Genomic DNA, 16,866 nt, shown 5'->3' with positions numbered 1-16,866 from the left:
TTTCACTGCAGTTCTTAGTGGAACCACGAGCTTTCGTCGACTCATCTAAGAGACGATTGGATTGTTCTTCATTTGTAAGAACATTATTCAAATGCATAAAGAAAAAGAACAAGATTGTCACCAAGAACTAATAGGATTTTGATTAATTCATAAAAATAGAGAAGATTGTCACCAAGAATTAATAGGATTTTGATTAATTCATAAAAATAGAAAGGAGTGAGAGTTGTCGACCTGACAACTCTCTATATATATTTATGATATCATCATATATTCTTTCTTGCCATCGAAACTAAACAAAGAAAACAAACTTTGTACTTGGAACAATCGAAAATGCTTTTATGAATGGTAAAAGTTCGAAAGGTGAGGTTTTAAGTGGTGGTCTGACTTCTCTATATAAGATTAGACATGATCTCCTCATATACGATTTCTCATAAAGAATTTATATCAATACATATTAGAGCGGAATAATTATGATATTTATAGTTCTCTATTTTATTTTTTTCCACTAAAGACTATGAAATGATCATATTAGCAATGTCGTATCTTTATATGAAAAGTTATCGCTAATGTTGAACATGGTTTTGATTAAAAAATTGTTTCAATGTTTTTCTTTCTTTCACCTACTTAGTTGCTTTTGAATAGTATGATGACCCAAATTTTGATTTTCTTTTGAATAATATGATGACCCAAATGGATAAAAAATGTCTTACAAAATTTGTGCATCGTTCGATACTTCGATCTGTTTACTGTATGAAGAGCTTCTTTACATAGTGTAAAAAATATGTGTTTATAAAAATAAGTATTTTCGAACTTTCAAATAGATAAAATGAAGATAAAATCCAAAATTTTGAAAATAGGAATTTTTACAATAAAACTCTTCCGAAAAAATAATTGTAAATGAATTGTTAGTTGCCAAAAATCTAGGTGACTAATTGTAAATGAAATAACATATTATATTGTAAAATTGAATTTATGTATCAATTAGACATCTTACAATATTAAAATCGGAATGAATATGGTTGTTTTAATTGGATTGATTATGATTTATGAACCCATTTTGGATTGCCATGTTATCATTTTTTAAGCTGGCACATTTTTATTTTATTTTTTGGGTGAGATTGATTGTGGAGGTGCCAGGCATCTAATCATTTTTTCAGAAAGTTAATTTTCGATTAATATTTAAGGGGTTGTGTTTTGTTTTTAATTGATATCAAAAGAAATCATAACACATTTGCTTATTCTTATTTAATTGACATCATACGATAAGAGTCGGTAAAAATATCGAAATTTAACAACTGATGTTAAATTGAAATTTGTAACACTTAATATATAGTATTAAATACCTCTAATTGGTGTCAGATATCTAATTAATGTGAGGTAATTACTTTTCTCTATGATACTCCAGAAAGAAAAAAATCTCTTAATACGTGGTGAGCAAGGCACTATTGGTTGACAAGGTAAGGCTTTGTCGCTTTTGTAAAACATTTTATTCGGGCATCAATTGAAGTGCAGAGCTTCTTGTCTTTTTTTTTTTTCTCCTAAAGAAAATTCTCCAATCATGTCTCTGCTTCTCAGCCGATTATCGAAACTCAGCCCTGTATCCATGAGAAGGTCCTATCTTCTTCTTCCTTGCTTCAAACCCCTCCTTGTTCCATCGTTTGTGCTTCTGCTTGTGGACCGACTCTAGGAAAACTCACCATTAGTGACTTTACTGAAAGTGTTACCACTAATTCGGGTATGAAGGTGCCTTATGAGTTGGTGTATCCTGATCTATATGATTATGCAGTGATGACGATTGGGGCATCTCATGGCTGGGTAGCTACTCTGAACAAGGACGACGGGATCCTGCGTCTCCAAGACGATCTAAACCCATATGCATCGGACACAAACCCAAAACGCATCTCGCTGCCTCCTCTTGTGGCTCTGCCTCACTGCCAAACCAAAATCATCACTAACATGTCAATGTCCTCGTCTTCTCCAGAGGATGAAGACTGTGTTGTGGCTGTCAAGTTCTTGGGACCTCAGCTCAGCTTTTGCAGACCCTCTGCCGCTGCTCAGAGCGAGTGGACCAACTGATGAATAAAGTATAGCCGTTGCAGAGGCTTGGAGTTTAAGTTTGAAGAGTTCAAAGCAAGAATAATTCCTCCGAGAATGTAGGAGAGTTTTTTTAATTTTCAATTTGTTAGCTATTTTAATGCATTCTGTTTTCAAAGTAGTTGTTCTCTTGTAAGGTCTTTATATGACCGAGTTTTCTTAATGGAAGTGGTACGAAGTCTTTCAGTTCATTCTCTATTGTTCTTCTGAAAGCTTTTACAAAGTAACAAAGTAGTATCAGAGCTGTAACGAGCCTGGTACAACAAGAAACCATGAGTGAAAAGGATTCAGCAGTTATTCCAAAGTTCGATGGAGATTATGAGCATTGGGCAATGCTCATGGAGAATCTGTTGAGATCCAAGGAATGGTGGGATCTCATCGAGACTGGAATCACTGAAGCTGGGGTGAATACGGTGCTGGATGAAGCACAGACAAGGGAACGAGCCGAGAGAGTGGTCAAGGATCATAAGGTGAAGAACTATCTATTTGCATCGATAGATAAGACCATCCTGAAAACTATCCTGAAGAAAGATACTTCAAAGGATCTGTGGGATTCAATGAGGAGGAAGTATCAGGGGAACACACGGGTGCAAAGTGCACAGTTGCAAAGATTGAGAAGGAGCTTTGAGGTACTAGAGATGAAGGTTGGAGAAACTATCACTGGCTACTTCTCAAGAGTGATGGAAGTCACAAATGATATGCGAAACCTGGGAGAGGACATGCCAGATTCGAAGGTGGTGGAGAAGATATTGAGAACTTTGGTTGAAAAGTTCACATATGTAGTTTGTGCCATAGAGGAGTCCAATGATATCGGTGAAATGACTGTCGACGGCCTGCAGAGTTCTTTGATGGTTCATGAACAGAATTTGAGCAGACATGAAGGAGAAGAACAGGTCTTGAAGGCTGAGGCTCAATGGAAAAATGATGGAGGAAGAGGCCGAGGCAGAGGAAGGGGAAGAGGAGGATATCAAGGACGTGGGAGAGGAAACGCAAACTACAGCAAGGAACATGTGGAGTGTTTTAAATGCCATAAGAAAGGGCATTATAAAGCAGAATGTCCAGAGTGGGAAAAGGAAGCAAATTATGCTGAGATGGAGGAAGACATGCTTCTAATGGCTCAAGTCAGTCTGATCAAGGAGGAGAATGAACACATATGGTTTCTAGAGTTAGTCTGATCAAGGAGGAGAATGAACACATATGGTTTCTAGACTCTGGATGCAGTAACCATATGTGTGGAAACAAAGACTGGTTCATAGAGTTAGACAACAACTTTCGTCAAACTGTGAAGTTAGGTGATGATAGGAGGATGGCTGTAGAGGGAAAAGGAAATCTAAGGCTGGAAATTAATGGAGCAATATCTGTTATCACTTCGGTGTACTATGTTCCAGGGCTGAGAAATAATCTGCTAAGTGTGGGGCAACTACAAGAGAAAGGGCTGAAGATTGTTATTGAGGATGACACTTGTGAGGTTTGGAGCAAACGTCACAAGAGGCTTGTCATGTACTCCACCATGTCTAAGAATCGCATGTTCATTGTTCTCGCAAAGATAAAGAACTCAAGGGAAGCCACAGAAAATTGCTGTCTTCAAGTGATGGAGAAACCTGATCAGCTTTGGCATAAGAGATATGGGCACCTTGGTCACGGTGGACTTAAGGTGTTGGCAGAGAAGAAAATGGTAAATGGTTTACCAAAGCGAAATCCAGAGCAGACCGAAGTTGTTGCGTGTGATGTATGCTTGAGGGGAAAACAGATTCGAGATAAGATTCCAAAGAAGAGCTTGTGGAAATCAAGTCGAGTGTTGCAGTTGGTACACAGCGACATATGTGGACCTATAAGTCCCACGTCTGAGAGTGGAAGGAGGTACATAATCAATTTTATTGATGACTTCAGTAGGAAATGCTGGACCTACTTTCTCTCTCAAAAATCAGACGCATTCAGTACATTTAAGGAGTTCCAAGCGGCTGCAGAGAGGGAAAGCGGTCAGAAGCTAGCCTGCTTGAGAACGGATCGTGGAGGAGAATACAGATCCAAGGCGTTTGATGATTACTGCATGGAGAATGGGATTAAGAGGCAACTAACTGCAGCCTATACACCACATCAGAATGGAATCGCAGAAAGGAAAAATCGCAGCATCTTGAACATGACAAGATGTATGCTGATCGAAATGGCTGTACCAAGGAGATATTGGCCAGAAGCTGCTCAGTATGCAGTGTATGTCTTGAATAGGAGCCCCTCAGCCGCTCTGGAGAATGTCACGCCGCAGGAGAAGTGGAGTGATCACAAACCATCTGTAGAACATCTCAGGGTCTTCGGTTGCATTGCATATGCGATGGTTCCATATCAGAATCGAATCAAACTCGATGAGAAGAGTACAAGGTGTGTGATGTTTGGAGTAAGTAAAGAAACAAGGGCATATCGTCTATACAATCCCAAGACAAGAAAGATAATAATCAGCAGAGATGTGCACTTTGACGAAGGAAAAGGTTGGAACTGGGAGAGTGATAGTCAAGACAGTGAGCTGACTTGTGATGATGCAGAGTCAGAGAAGGGAGATGACACTGAGGAAATGGAGATCGAAGAGCAAAATGAAGGAGAGGGACATACTGCACCACCAGGTGAACCTGCAGTGGCAGTACAGAATGCAGAGGAAGCAACTGCGGTTGCAAGTGAAGTGGGACAAGCACAACAAGCTCCCACACGAGAAGGAAGCAAGAGACAGGTGCGCAGACCGTTGTGGTTTAAGGACTTTGATACCAGTGGAGCAGGAATTCTTGTGGCAGAGGAAGGAGAATCTGGTGACAGGCTACTCGCAATGTTCATAGCACCAGAGGATCCTGATTCTTTTGAGGATGCTGTTCAACTTGAGGTATGGAGAAAGGCAATGGAAGCAGAGATCTCTTCTATTGAGGAGAACCACACATGGGAATTAATGAGTTTACCGAAGGATGCCAAAGTCATTGGAGTTAAGTGGGTCTACAAAACAAAATTTAATGAAAAAGGCGAGGTGGACAAATTCAAGGCAAGGTTAGTAGCTAAAGGGTATCATCAGAAATATGGAATAGATTTCTATGAGGTGTTTGCACCTGTAGCTAGATGGGATACAATTAGAGCCATACTAGCTGTTGCAGCTGAGAAACGATGGAAGGTGTATCAACTTGATGTTAAGAGTGCTTTCTTGCACGGAAACCTGGAGGAGGATGTGTACGTAGAGCAACCGAAGGGTTTTGAAGTAGAAGGTGAAGGAGAGAAAGTGTACAAGCTGAACAGAGCCTTGTATGGACTAAAACAGGCTCCAAGAGCCTGGTATAGTCGCATAGAAGGGTACTTTACACGAGAAGGTTTTGAGAAGTGTTTCTGTGAGCACACTTTGTTTGTTAAACAGAGTAAGGAGGGTCTTCTTCTGGTGAGTCTCTACGTAGATGATCTGATTTACACCGGAGATTCCAGCGACATGCTTGCAGAGTTTAAAAACTCAATGATGAAGGAGTTTTCTATGACAGATCTTGGAAAAATGAGGTTTTTCTTGGGAGTTGAGGTGAGTCAGGATGAGGAAGGTATCTTCATTTGTCAACAGAAATATGCAGAAGAGATACTGCAGAGATATGGGATGGAGAATTGCACTTCTGTCAAAAATCCGATTGTCCCTGGTCATAAGTTATCAAAGGAGGGAGCTGGAGAACCGGTGGATGCAACACAGTTCAAACAAATAGTTGGAAGCCTAAGGTATCTGACGGCTACCAGGCCAGACTTGATGTACTCAGTAAATCTGGTAAGCAGGTATATGGAGAAGCCAACAGAACAACACATGGTTGCAGTAAAAAGGATCTTAAGGTATGTGAAGGGGACAACAATGTATGGAGTTCGATACAGATGTGGTGGGGACAAGAAACTGTTTGGCTTTGTGGATAGTGATTACGCTGGAGACACAGATGATAGAAGAAGCACCTCAGGTTATGTGTTTCAGATCGGAGGAGGAGCTATCTCTTGGTCGTCAAAGAAACAACCTATTGTGACCTTATCCACTACAGAAGCTGAGTTTGTGGCTGGTGCATACGGGGCTTGTCAAGCTGTTTGGCTGAGAAATGTTCTAAAGGATATTGGGTTGGAACAAGGAGAAGGTACCATTCTTTACTGTGATAATAGTTCTACTATTAAATTGTCAAAGAATCCAGTGATGCATGGAAGGAGTAAACATATACAAGTGAGGTTCCATTTCTTGCGTGAGCTGGTGAATGATGGAACCATTGAGCTGGACTATTGTTCAACAGATGATCAACTCGCAGATATCATGACAAAGGCTGTTAAGTTGGAAGTGTTTGAAAGACTCAGAGGTAGAATGGGAGTTTGTGAGAAAGATGAGTAAACAGAAAGGAGAGCTTTCAGTTTAAGGGAGGGAATGATGAATAAAGTATAGCCGTTGCAGAGGCTTGGAGTTTAAGTTTGAAGAGTTAAAAGCAAGAATAATTCCTCCGAGAATGTAGGAGAGTTTTTTTAATTTTCAATTTGTTAGCTATTTTAATGCATTCTGTTTTCAAAGTAGTTGTTCTCTTGTAAGGTTTTTATATGACCGAGTTTTCTTAATGGAAGTGGTACGAAGTCTTTCAGTTCATTCTCTATTGTTCTTCTGAAAGCTTTTACAAAGTAACACCAACGTAAGGATCAAAAACCCCTGCTTCTTCTCCTCTAGAGTCATGTTTTCCAAGAAAGACGACATGTTTCGCATCCCCGGATCTGGAGGCCACCTCATCGGGTCATGGGATCCCTACAAACCAAGCGGTAACCCCCAGTTGCAGAGCTTGCGATTTCAAAACCTTCAAAAGCTGCTGCCGTGCGCACATGAGGTTATGCAATCGTGCTCCACGACCGAGCACTTGGTTGAGTCAAAAACCACCGGTGAGACTTTCTTGGTTAAGATATACAGGAAACTCGACGAGATCATTGATGCTGTTTCCAAAATGCAAACAAATTGTGTACTGACGTTAAAGCTAGACGAAAAAGGTAATGCTGTTCTCATGGGTGACATCGGAGATCTCGTCATTTTCATCTCCAGGAATGAACTTTTCTGTGTCCCTGCTAGCTCCTTTCCCGGTTTGGTACCTAACCATGTTTACATCTCGGCTGTCGATGAATTCTCATATGTCCATCTGTCTCGCATCGTAATCCTTAATTACATTTGGTACATACCCGGCCCCTTACCATATCCCACCTCAAAATATAAACTAGAGTTGTGCTTTGTAATGTACTCAGAGAGTACTCATGCATATCACTGCTTTTATTTTCACAACTAGCTAGTTTGTAATAGTGCGCGGAATATTCCAGTTCACATATTATTCACAACTAGCTAGCTTGTATTATTCACAACTAGCTAGCTTGTATTCAAGATTCTTATATTTTGCGTTAACAGTCACTCCGCTGAAACAAGATATTTTAGAGGGAATGATAACTGTAGCTTTGAAACTTGAATTTGGGGTTCATCATAACCAGATCTTTGAGAGGTATTATATTTCTTCCATGTCATGGCAAATCTTGATCATCTTTTTTTCCAAATCAGAGGTTTGGCCCCCAAAACTGTTCTTTTACTCATCAGATTTCCCTCTGATTTTGTTATGTGAGCAGAACCATAGCTGCACATTTTACCGACCCTTTTGACGTGACCACAAGGGTGGCAAACAAATGCAATGATGGCACTCTGGTCGTGCAGGTAGCCAACTTAATCTCTTCAAAAATATTGTATCGTTAATTCTCAGCTCCCTCATTCTTATTCACGTCTACTCAGGGTTATAATTAATCATGCAGTTCCTATTTACAGGTTATGCTACATTCTCTAGTCAAGGCCAACTTGGTAGTCCTTGATGCTTGGCTTGATCTTCAAGATGGATTTGTTCATGGACAAAGTGATGGAAGACCGACTTCAACGTTCTTTCCACTTGATGTGTCTCCAGGATCTAGAGCAGCAATTGTGTTCAGTATATGCCTAGACAAGACGATGTCTTCAGGTATTCCTATTCTTCTAAGTAACTGTTAATATAACACGCTCTCTTAAACTGATAATGCCACCTGCAAACTTGGAAGCTATTTCTGATTTCAGAGTCGCATAATATTACTGATTTGGCGAGAAAGTGCGATACAGATAATGTAACATAGAATAGGAAGATCCACTCCGTCTTGTTCTTTTCCTCCATAAATCTTTTATGAAGTGGCTATTAGCATTCAATTGCATTTGCATATTGAAACAGAGGTCATGGAGTATCCATTCTAGTAAATGAAGTCGCTTTCGTTCAAAGACAAGTTTACATATGTGAATTGTTTGTGAAAAACGGTCCGTGTGAGATTGACGTGTATAGGGAGGAAATGAAGGATAAGGCTTTAAGGGCCGAATGGGATGAAATAAGAGTGTGTGGAAGATTGCAAAGAGAAAGAACAAGCTATGGAGAGGTGAAACTGAGAAAGTATCGTCGACCATGGCTTTGGTGGAGGAAGCAGAGGCCAGGGCTTTGAGATGGAGGAAGGAGATTCAGTGGGATGTAGATCAGGGACAGTGCCGTGACTAATAATACAGAGTCCAATAGGTGGTATTAAAAAAAAAAAACGTTAATTCATACAAAATTAATAGCATCATTATCTTAATCTCATACAAAACGATTAATAATATCATTCCAAATAAAGAAATCAGAGTAAATAATAAAATTTTCATTCTAAAACACAATTTTTCTCCTTTTTTTTTGGAATTGCTAACTAAACTTTTTTTGTTTTTTTAAAAAAACATTTTTCAGATTACCTTCTCAAGCATAACCTGGTGCTGCTCCCTCTCTTCCCGGTTTGTCTTGCCTCTTTTAAAAGCTCTCTATTGCATCTATTTTCTTCACTCAGGTTGCTCTGCTTTTTGGAATCCTTTCATCAAAAAGATTTTATTTTTTTTTATTCAGATTACTTCCTCAAGCACAAGCACAGCCCCATGCAGCTCCCTCTCTTCCAGGTTTGTTTTGCCTTTTTTGAAGTCAGTCAAGTCACTGATAAATCTCTTTTGATTTCCTAACTTTGAAACCTTCATTCGTCCGTAGGTCATTAGTAAAAAGCCTAAGAATAGTCATGAGAAGAAAGAAACAACAACAAAAGACGGCAACATGCCGTCGTCGCCGCCATGGCTAAGGTGGATAATCTTAACAAACTGTCTGATCTGAAAGAGATCGATCGGTCGTTGAAGAAGGCCGCAAAGGCGGAGAAGGCATAAGAATGAGGCCGATGACTTGGATAAGGACGAGCGCCGGTGTTAGATGGAGGTTGCTTTGTACCAGAGGACGGTGCTGGCGACGGAGGCAACCACGAAAGAGGTTTGGTCACTCATTTTCGTTTTTTTTTTTTTAAGGTTAGACGATCAGTAATTGCGGTTTAAAGCTTAAATCATAGCTAGAACTATGGAGTTAAACTTCTCTTTAAAGTTAAATTATGGACGATCAGTGATCATTCTGTTCTTGGATCATTCTTAATTAATGACCGTCTCTTTTTCTTTATTCGTCGCCAAAAAGAAGTTTCCAATCTTTTGGTTTACGTCGTGCTTATCTTGATCGTACTAAAACATTTTAAAAGAAAATACTAGACTATATAACACATTTTTTGTGTATTACAGTAATGTCGGAGAAATAATGTCAATTTTAAATAAATTTTAAGGTGGATTTTTTCCATTAAACTTTGATCTTGATGTTTCAATCATTTAAAAATAAATGATACTCCGAAAGTTGACCCTTTTAACTGAACACTACTCCATTCAATATCTTAACACTTTGATTATATTATAGTATTACTTTTTGTTAAAGAAGTGGAAAATGATTTCCCATATATATTAATGACTGAATCAATCGACTACGATATATTAAGTCTGCTAACTAATACTAATATATAGATATATATATATATATATATGTAATTCATGTGAACATATTATTTAATTAGATTTTTTTTTCAAAAAGCATCTTTAAGAGATATAGAAAAATGTTTGTTTTAAATTTACAAGGGACTTTCCCCAAAAAAATTGATATTATTTTTTTGTATTTGGGGTATTATTTTTTGTTGCTCATGAGTCATGATCTCTATTAATATTTATATAAATTAATGTATGATTTGATGTTGAGCTAAGTTAGAAATTGTTTTAGTTATGTCCACCCATATATCGATAGTTAAATCATTGTTTTTTATGTTGGGCTATGTAATCGATGAGCGTTACATTACATCAGAGCATACAAAAATATACAAACTTGATTTCCATAAATACAAGAGAAATTAAAATTCAGTAATCGAGATGCCATAAGTTAGACATGCCACGCAACTATAATTAGCTAATTACTGTGTAGGTTGACATAGACCCATAGAAGGCTGAGAATAGACAACATTAATCCAGCGAGAAAATAATAAAACGTGAACGGCAGGATTCGAACCTGCGCGGGCAAAGCCCACATGATTTCTAGTCATGCCCGATAACCACTCCGGCACGTCCACTTGTTGCTATTCCTTACTTATTTATAATCTTATATTTTGAAAAAACACAATAAAGGTCGTTTAAAGTTTAAACCTCCTAATTCCTTCGCATGCTTTCTCGTCTTTATTCATTTATTTTGTTTTCCCGAAAACTAACAGTGATTGATTTATCACCTAAGCCCATCACAACATCCCCACCATCAAGTCCGCCTTGGATAGACCAATATTGGTGCCTAATGAAAGGATTGCTCATAGACTAATAGTCAACAAATACTTCATTTAATAATGGAACACTAATAGTAGTCTTAACTCATAACAAAATGGTAGCTTATCATCACTCATATTCCAGGCTGATGACATCATTGACATGTTCTTATAGAACGGTTAATTCCACACATGATCCTTCGCCGATGGAAGCCAAACATAAATTCGAATTAAATATTAACACTTTTTAAAATTGATTTATAACCGATGGTGGGGCTAATTAGTAACAAATAACTAAAAACCAATGTAATTAAAAAAAAAACAGAGTTTCTAACTCACTAACCAGATTTTCATAGCTAACAATTTTGACTCTTATTTTTAGATAATATCGTTTTGTTTCTTTTGATAACATCGTTTTTGTCATTCAGTATCTCTTACTCTTGTACAATTGCCTTAAAAACAATTGATCCCAATTCAGATAACAATCATGAGTTTTTATTGAAATCATCACAAAGTAAGACTAAAGACTACTACTAGATGAATTATAGTGAAAAAAAAAATATTTTGGTCTTGCTTTGACATTTTTTAGAAGAAAAAAAGATAAAACTAAAAGTTACTATCAATAAGATGAAACAATATTATTAAGGATGATTACGTAAAAACTAATACCTACTACTAGCTACTAGATGAAACAATTTTAGGCCGTTTTATCTTCATCTAATAACACAAATTTTGCACATAAGATTTTGATTAGTTGTCACACTTTATCTAATCATTTAAACCGCTAAATCTATTATTAAAGGTCAACTGATTAAAATAACACACCACTGGAAACCGATTTTAGCAAAGGTTAAGTTTATTATATATAATTATATGCAAATAGTTCCTACTCTTTATATTTTGCATAAAAATAACATATAATATATAGTAGTACTCAATTATATTTTTTTATCCTATATTTTCTAACATAAATTCAATAATTAGTAAATTAGAGAAGGATCCAAGCAATCAAAAAGTTATATACCTTCCTAAAAATTAAGGTCGAAAAGTTCGTCGATCATTATCCATAAACACATATCTGAAAATAGAGACCGTCTTAAACGCAGAGACACATTTAAAAATGATCGGGTACAAATAGTCTATTTCTCTCTCTTGTGTTTATTCTTTCAAATATAATATGTGAACAGAGGTTAGAGTAGATATTTAGCTTATAATTACCATTGCAAACATTTTTAAGAAAAAAAAAACCAGACATAATGGGTGGTTAAAAAGAAAAAAAAATTATGGGTGTTTTTAAAACCCGATCTTTTCATATGTCTTATAAATCAAACTCAATAACTGTTTTTCTCTCCTGGCTAGTAGTTGTTTTTTTTTGTCCCTCACTTCTCGTATATGGTGATCCTTTTAGGAAGAGAGAAATTACTTTTTGCAGACACACGAGAAAGAATTAAGAAAAAGAGCTTGTACTTCTCAAACTCAGAGAGAGAATCCAAGAATATTGAGTTCAAATTATAGAATTATTCTTGTTCTTATGTTTCAATGATTATACTTCAGAAGAACTATACCTTATTAAAGAACTATACACGTAGTATGTTTAAGAACTATATACATAAATAAAAGTAAATATGATATAATTAATTAATTACTCGGGTCCAATTTCTTTTCTTTCTTTTAATGAAAATTCTATAATCCGTCATTATATGTTTAATTGGAAGGAAAAAAAATGCTCTAGCAAATAGTGTTTTTGCCTATTTGTTTACATCCGCTAATTAAGCTTTCACGTCCGCCTCTCTACTTAAAAAAAATTATACTTTGAAAAATTTATAATTTCAAAATACTTAACGTACTTAAGTGAAAAAAAATTAATGGAATCAGATAATCCAGTATATATGTTTTACTAGCTAATCGTTGGAAAAAATAGTTTGGCCATGAATATTTTTGTATTTGGTCTTTTTTCCAACTATTGTAAAATATATATTATCATCTATGATTATCTTAGTTTCTCCTTAAAAACATAAATCCGAATTAACTATTAACACTTTTTTAAATTGATTTATAACCGATGGTGGGGCTAATTAGTAACAAATAACTAAGGAACCAATGTAATAATAATAATAAAAACAAAGAAAAACAGAGTTTCTAACTCACTAACCAGATTTTCATAGTTTAACAATTTTGACTCTTATTTTTAGATAATATTGTTTTGTTTCTTTAGATAAGATCGTTTTTGTCATTCAGTATTTCTTGTGGTATATACACTCTTATACAGTTGCCTTAAAAACAATTGATCCCAATTCAGATAACAATCATGAGTTTTTATTGAAATCATCACAAGGTAAGACACTACTAGATGAATTATAGTGAAAAAATAAATAATTTGGTATTGCTTGTCATTTCTTAGAAGAAAAAAAGAGAAAACTAGAGGTTACTATCAATTAGATGAAACAATATTATTATGGATGATTACGTAAGAACTAATACCTACCACTAGCTACTAGATGAAACATTTTTAAGTCGTTTTAGTTTCATCTAATAACACAAATTTTGTACATAAGATTTTGATTAGTCGTCACACTTTATCTAATCATTTAAACCGCTAAAACTATGACTAACAGTCAACTGATATACCACTGGAAACCGATTTTAGCAAAGGTTAAGTTTATTATATATAATTATGCAAATAGTTCATATTCTTTATATTTTGCATAAAAATAACATCTAATATTTACTATATAGTACTCAATTATATTTTTTATCCTATATTTTATAACATAAATTGAATAATTAGTCAATTAGAGAAGGATTCAAGCGATCAAAAAGTTATATACCTTCCCAAAAATTAGGGTTGAAGAGTTCATGATCATTATCCATACGAGCATTGCATCATGATTGTGAACACATGGGATGTATAAAATCTTGTTATTCTTGGTTAATTTTGACAATGTTTCGTTGTCAAAATTGCCTACCACATTCAACGTCCAAATCAAAACTGTGTCAAACCAAACCGTAATTAAAATCGAAATAGAAATTATTTCAATTTGGTTTTATTGTAGACACACACCATACTGTTTTACGGTTAGCATTCCCCCCCCCACCCCACCCCACCCCACCTAGTTATTATATCTGCAAATGATTTGATTTGTAGTTATAAAAAGTATTTACACTAGGGAATAGGGACCGCTGAAATATGTACTGTAACTTAATATAATGAGTAATAGATTGATCTGCACCTTTGGATTACAATATTGACGGGTTATTTTCCTTGATCAGAGATTTCTCTTGATCCAGGCTTGATCTCTAAAGTCTATTTGTCCTACGTAAGAATGATTTATCAATCACTTAACTATATTATACTTAGATTGTTTTGGCTATATTCTCTTGATTATCCTTACCCAAGAGTCCACCGTCCATTTTTTCAGTCAAATACGCAAACTCTATATCCGATTAAATAGCCTCCCTGGCAGCCTCATGCACCCAAGGATCTCTTATCTTGGCATTAAGGGTATTGGACCTGATATCACGTGCTAGATCAGCCCAATGCTTCTCGAGAAACTTGACGGTGTTGTTGAAGCCAAAGACAAAAACCACGCCAACTCGAGTAACATCATTGCGCTGGCATATTCTACAAGCACTTAAGAGTAGAGACTCTGGAAATAGTCTTTGCATATAATGGACTGATCGGGGATTCTATTGTCAAAGTCTGAGGATTGTAAAAAACAGTTAAGAGAAAATGAGCTAACGGAGCACCTAGTGTCTTAGATTTTAGTTTGATGTGCATGAATTACATTGCTCCGCCTTTTTCAAAACAAGGATCGAATTGCCTCACCACAAGACCCAAAAAAGTGTAAATCATTGACCTTCTGCCTAGCTTCTCTTCTGTTATTGGCATCAGCTTCTCCTCCCTACGAGCACTACAAAGTAAGACTCATAAAAAAATGTTGAGAATTTCTTGTTTTCTTTCTTTTTGATGAAATTTTTTTAACTAACAGTGGCAAACCTAAGGAAGAAGGAGATTGGGTTACAACAGAATATTTGAGATGTTTTACTATTGGCTATCATGTTGATCTCGACATAAATGTCTTAGTAATTTACAACAAGAAGGAAAACCTCTTAGTATGTTCTTCTGTTGAGCCTCTGTCGAGTGAGATATACTCCACCTCAACATTTCTTCAGAATATCTTTTCAAGCACTTGTCTGATTGTCTCTGGGACACCATTAGTGGTTGAGGGTTATTTTCTAGGTGAATTAGAGCTTATCAAAAAACCTCAAAAGCTTTGATCTTTGGCACATCAATCATCTACATAAAGGGACGAATGAAATCTTCATAAAATGGTTTTAAATATCTAGGATTATAAGAGTGAAATCAGGACTGAAAATAAATTGACAAAATAGGATGTAGTTTCATTAATCTTTACAATCTCTGATTCATTAAAGTTAATAATCTATCGAATAATGAAAATATTATTTCAATCAGCAACATTGAATCGGAGGTACAATAAACTAAGCTGCATGGAATCGAAAGCGGAACCGCGGAACCGGAAGCGTTTGGAAGCAAGGAAGCGAATTTTTCAAAAATTTTAGGAAACGGGTACGTGTTGAAAGTGTATGGCTTAATGAGCTTGAAATATATTAAACAAATAATTAGTTTAATTAAATAATGATAAAAACGATAATAATGGCTTAATGGGCTTAAAATATATTAAGTCTAACAAAATTGTAATGACATGTCATCTTTTTCTTCTATAATTTTAATCAAAGTTTGTAGCAACGCTTTCAACCATGATGAACACGATTCAAACTTGGAATTGAATGATTCCTCAATGTTTCCAAACGGTAAAATTTTGGAATCGTGATTCTTCAACGATTCCGTGTGATTCCGATTCCGATTCTGATTCCGAAGCGGGAATCGTAACTTTCCGAGTAATTCCGATCATGAATCAAGATTCATGAATCAAGATTCTGATAGATCTAGTATTCGACAAAAACCTATAATGTAAACACGATTCATTTTTTAAATTCTGATCTGCATTTATTTCTCTCTCTCTTCTAACGATGTTTGTCTTATTTTCTTTCTATTTCATCCGTTAAATCGTCTCAACTTGAGATTCCCACATTTTCATTCTTCTTCATGTGACTTCTTAAGTTTCATTTCCTTATTACAGTCCAAACTGCATTTCGCAAAACACATTTAAAAGAAGAAGAAAAATACAAAAAAAAGGTGGTTAGAAATGATAGTATCAACGACTATGAAGTAAACAAAAGATAGTCCCTGTAAGGTATCTCCAAAGGCAACTTCAAATTTGAGGTTGGCTAAACCTCAAAATTGAGGTTTGATAGTGTTTGTTTCCAAAGGCAAAACTTCAAATCTAATCTCATAAAATTTAAAATATTACACTATATTCTTTAATTTTAATTATTATTGATAAAAATTATATAACTTTATAAATAATCGAAAACATACATAAAAAATATCAAAAAACTACAGAAACATTACATTATAAGATAAAATTACAGAAACATAATAATTAAAACACACAAACTAAATTATAAATGATTATTTTCACCAAATTATTCAACAAAACTATTTTCATAATGCTTTCAAATATGATCAATTTTAGTTTTTAATTTCAATTTTTAATTTTATTTTATATGAAAATATAAAATTTATAAAGATAAATGTAAAATATTCATAATAAACATAAAAAAATAAAGTAATTATTTATGATATATATAATTATAAGGACTAAAATGCAAGTAAAAAGCTGGAATCTCAAATTTGAGGTTTTGAACAGTGAAACCTCAAATATAAGGTTTTATTGTTCAAAACCTTAAAATTTGAGGTTCTAATGTTGCCTTTGGATTGAATAAAACCTTATATTTGAAGATTTGAGGTTGTTTTTGGAGATGCATTTAGCTCGAACTTCATAAATTTTGGTCAAAGGTAAATGCTCGAACCAAAAGGTATATAAATCTACTAAGAAATTGTTGTTGTTGTTAATGATCAACTTGCCATATGTCAATATTTGATTGCACCTAGTGACTTTATGTTTTTAAATAAAAAAAAATATACACAAATATACAATTAACCAGAAACGA

General features: G+C 35.3%; 1 long non-coding RNA gene, 1 other non-coding gene and 1 pseudogene across 2 annotated transcripts; 2 read left to right on the top strand and 1 right to left on the bottom strand.

The window, feature by feature from the left end:
• Positions 1-1,558: 1,558 nt before the first annotated feature.
• LOC18017025 lies at positions 1,559-7,317 on the top strand (annotated as a pseudogene).
• A 215-nt stretch (positions 7,318-7,532) lies between these two features.
• LOC112086841 lies at positions 7,533-7,934 on the top strand. The gene is made up of 3 exons (XR_002899687.1): positions 7,533-7,589; positions 7,711-7,795; positions 7,904-7,934. It is a non-coding gene; the product is annotated as an uncharacterized LOC112086841 (long non-coding RNA).
• A 2,571-nt stretch (positions 7,935-10,505) lies between these two features.
• TRNAS-AGA lies at positions 10,506-10,587 on the bottom strand. The gene has a single exon. It is a non-coding gene; the product is annotated as a tRNA-Ser (tRNA).
• Positions 10,588-16,866: the final 6,279 nt, after the last annotated feature.

Source organism: Eutrema salsugineum, unplaced genomic scaffold (assembly GCF_000478725.1).
Source record: "Eutrema salsugineum unplaced genomic scaffold, Eutsalg1_0 scaffold_2, whole genome shotgun sequence".
NCBI lineage: Eukaryota > Viridiplantae > Streptophyta > Magnoliopsida > Brassicales > Brassicaceae > Eutrema > Eutrema salsugineum.
Note: the sequence above shows the minus strand (reverse complement) of the source record. Positions and strands in the feature narration are given on the sequence as shown.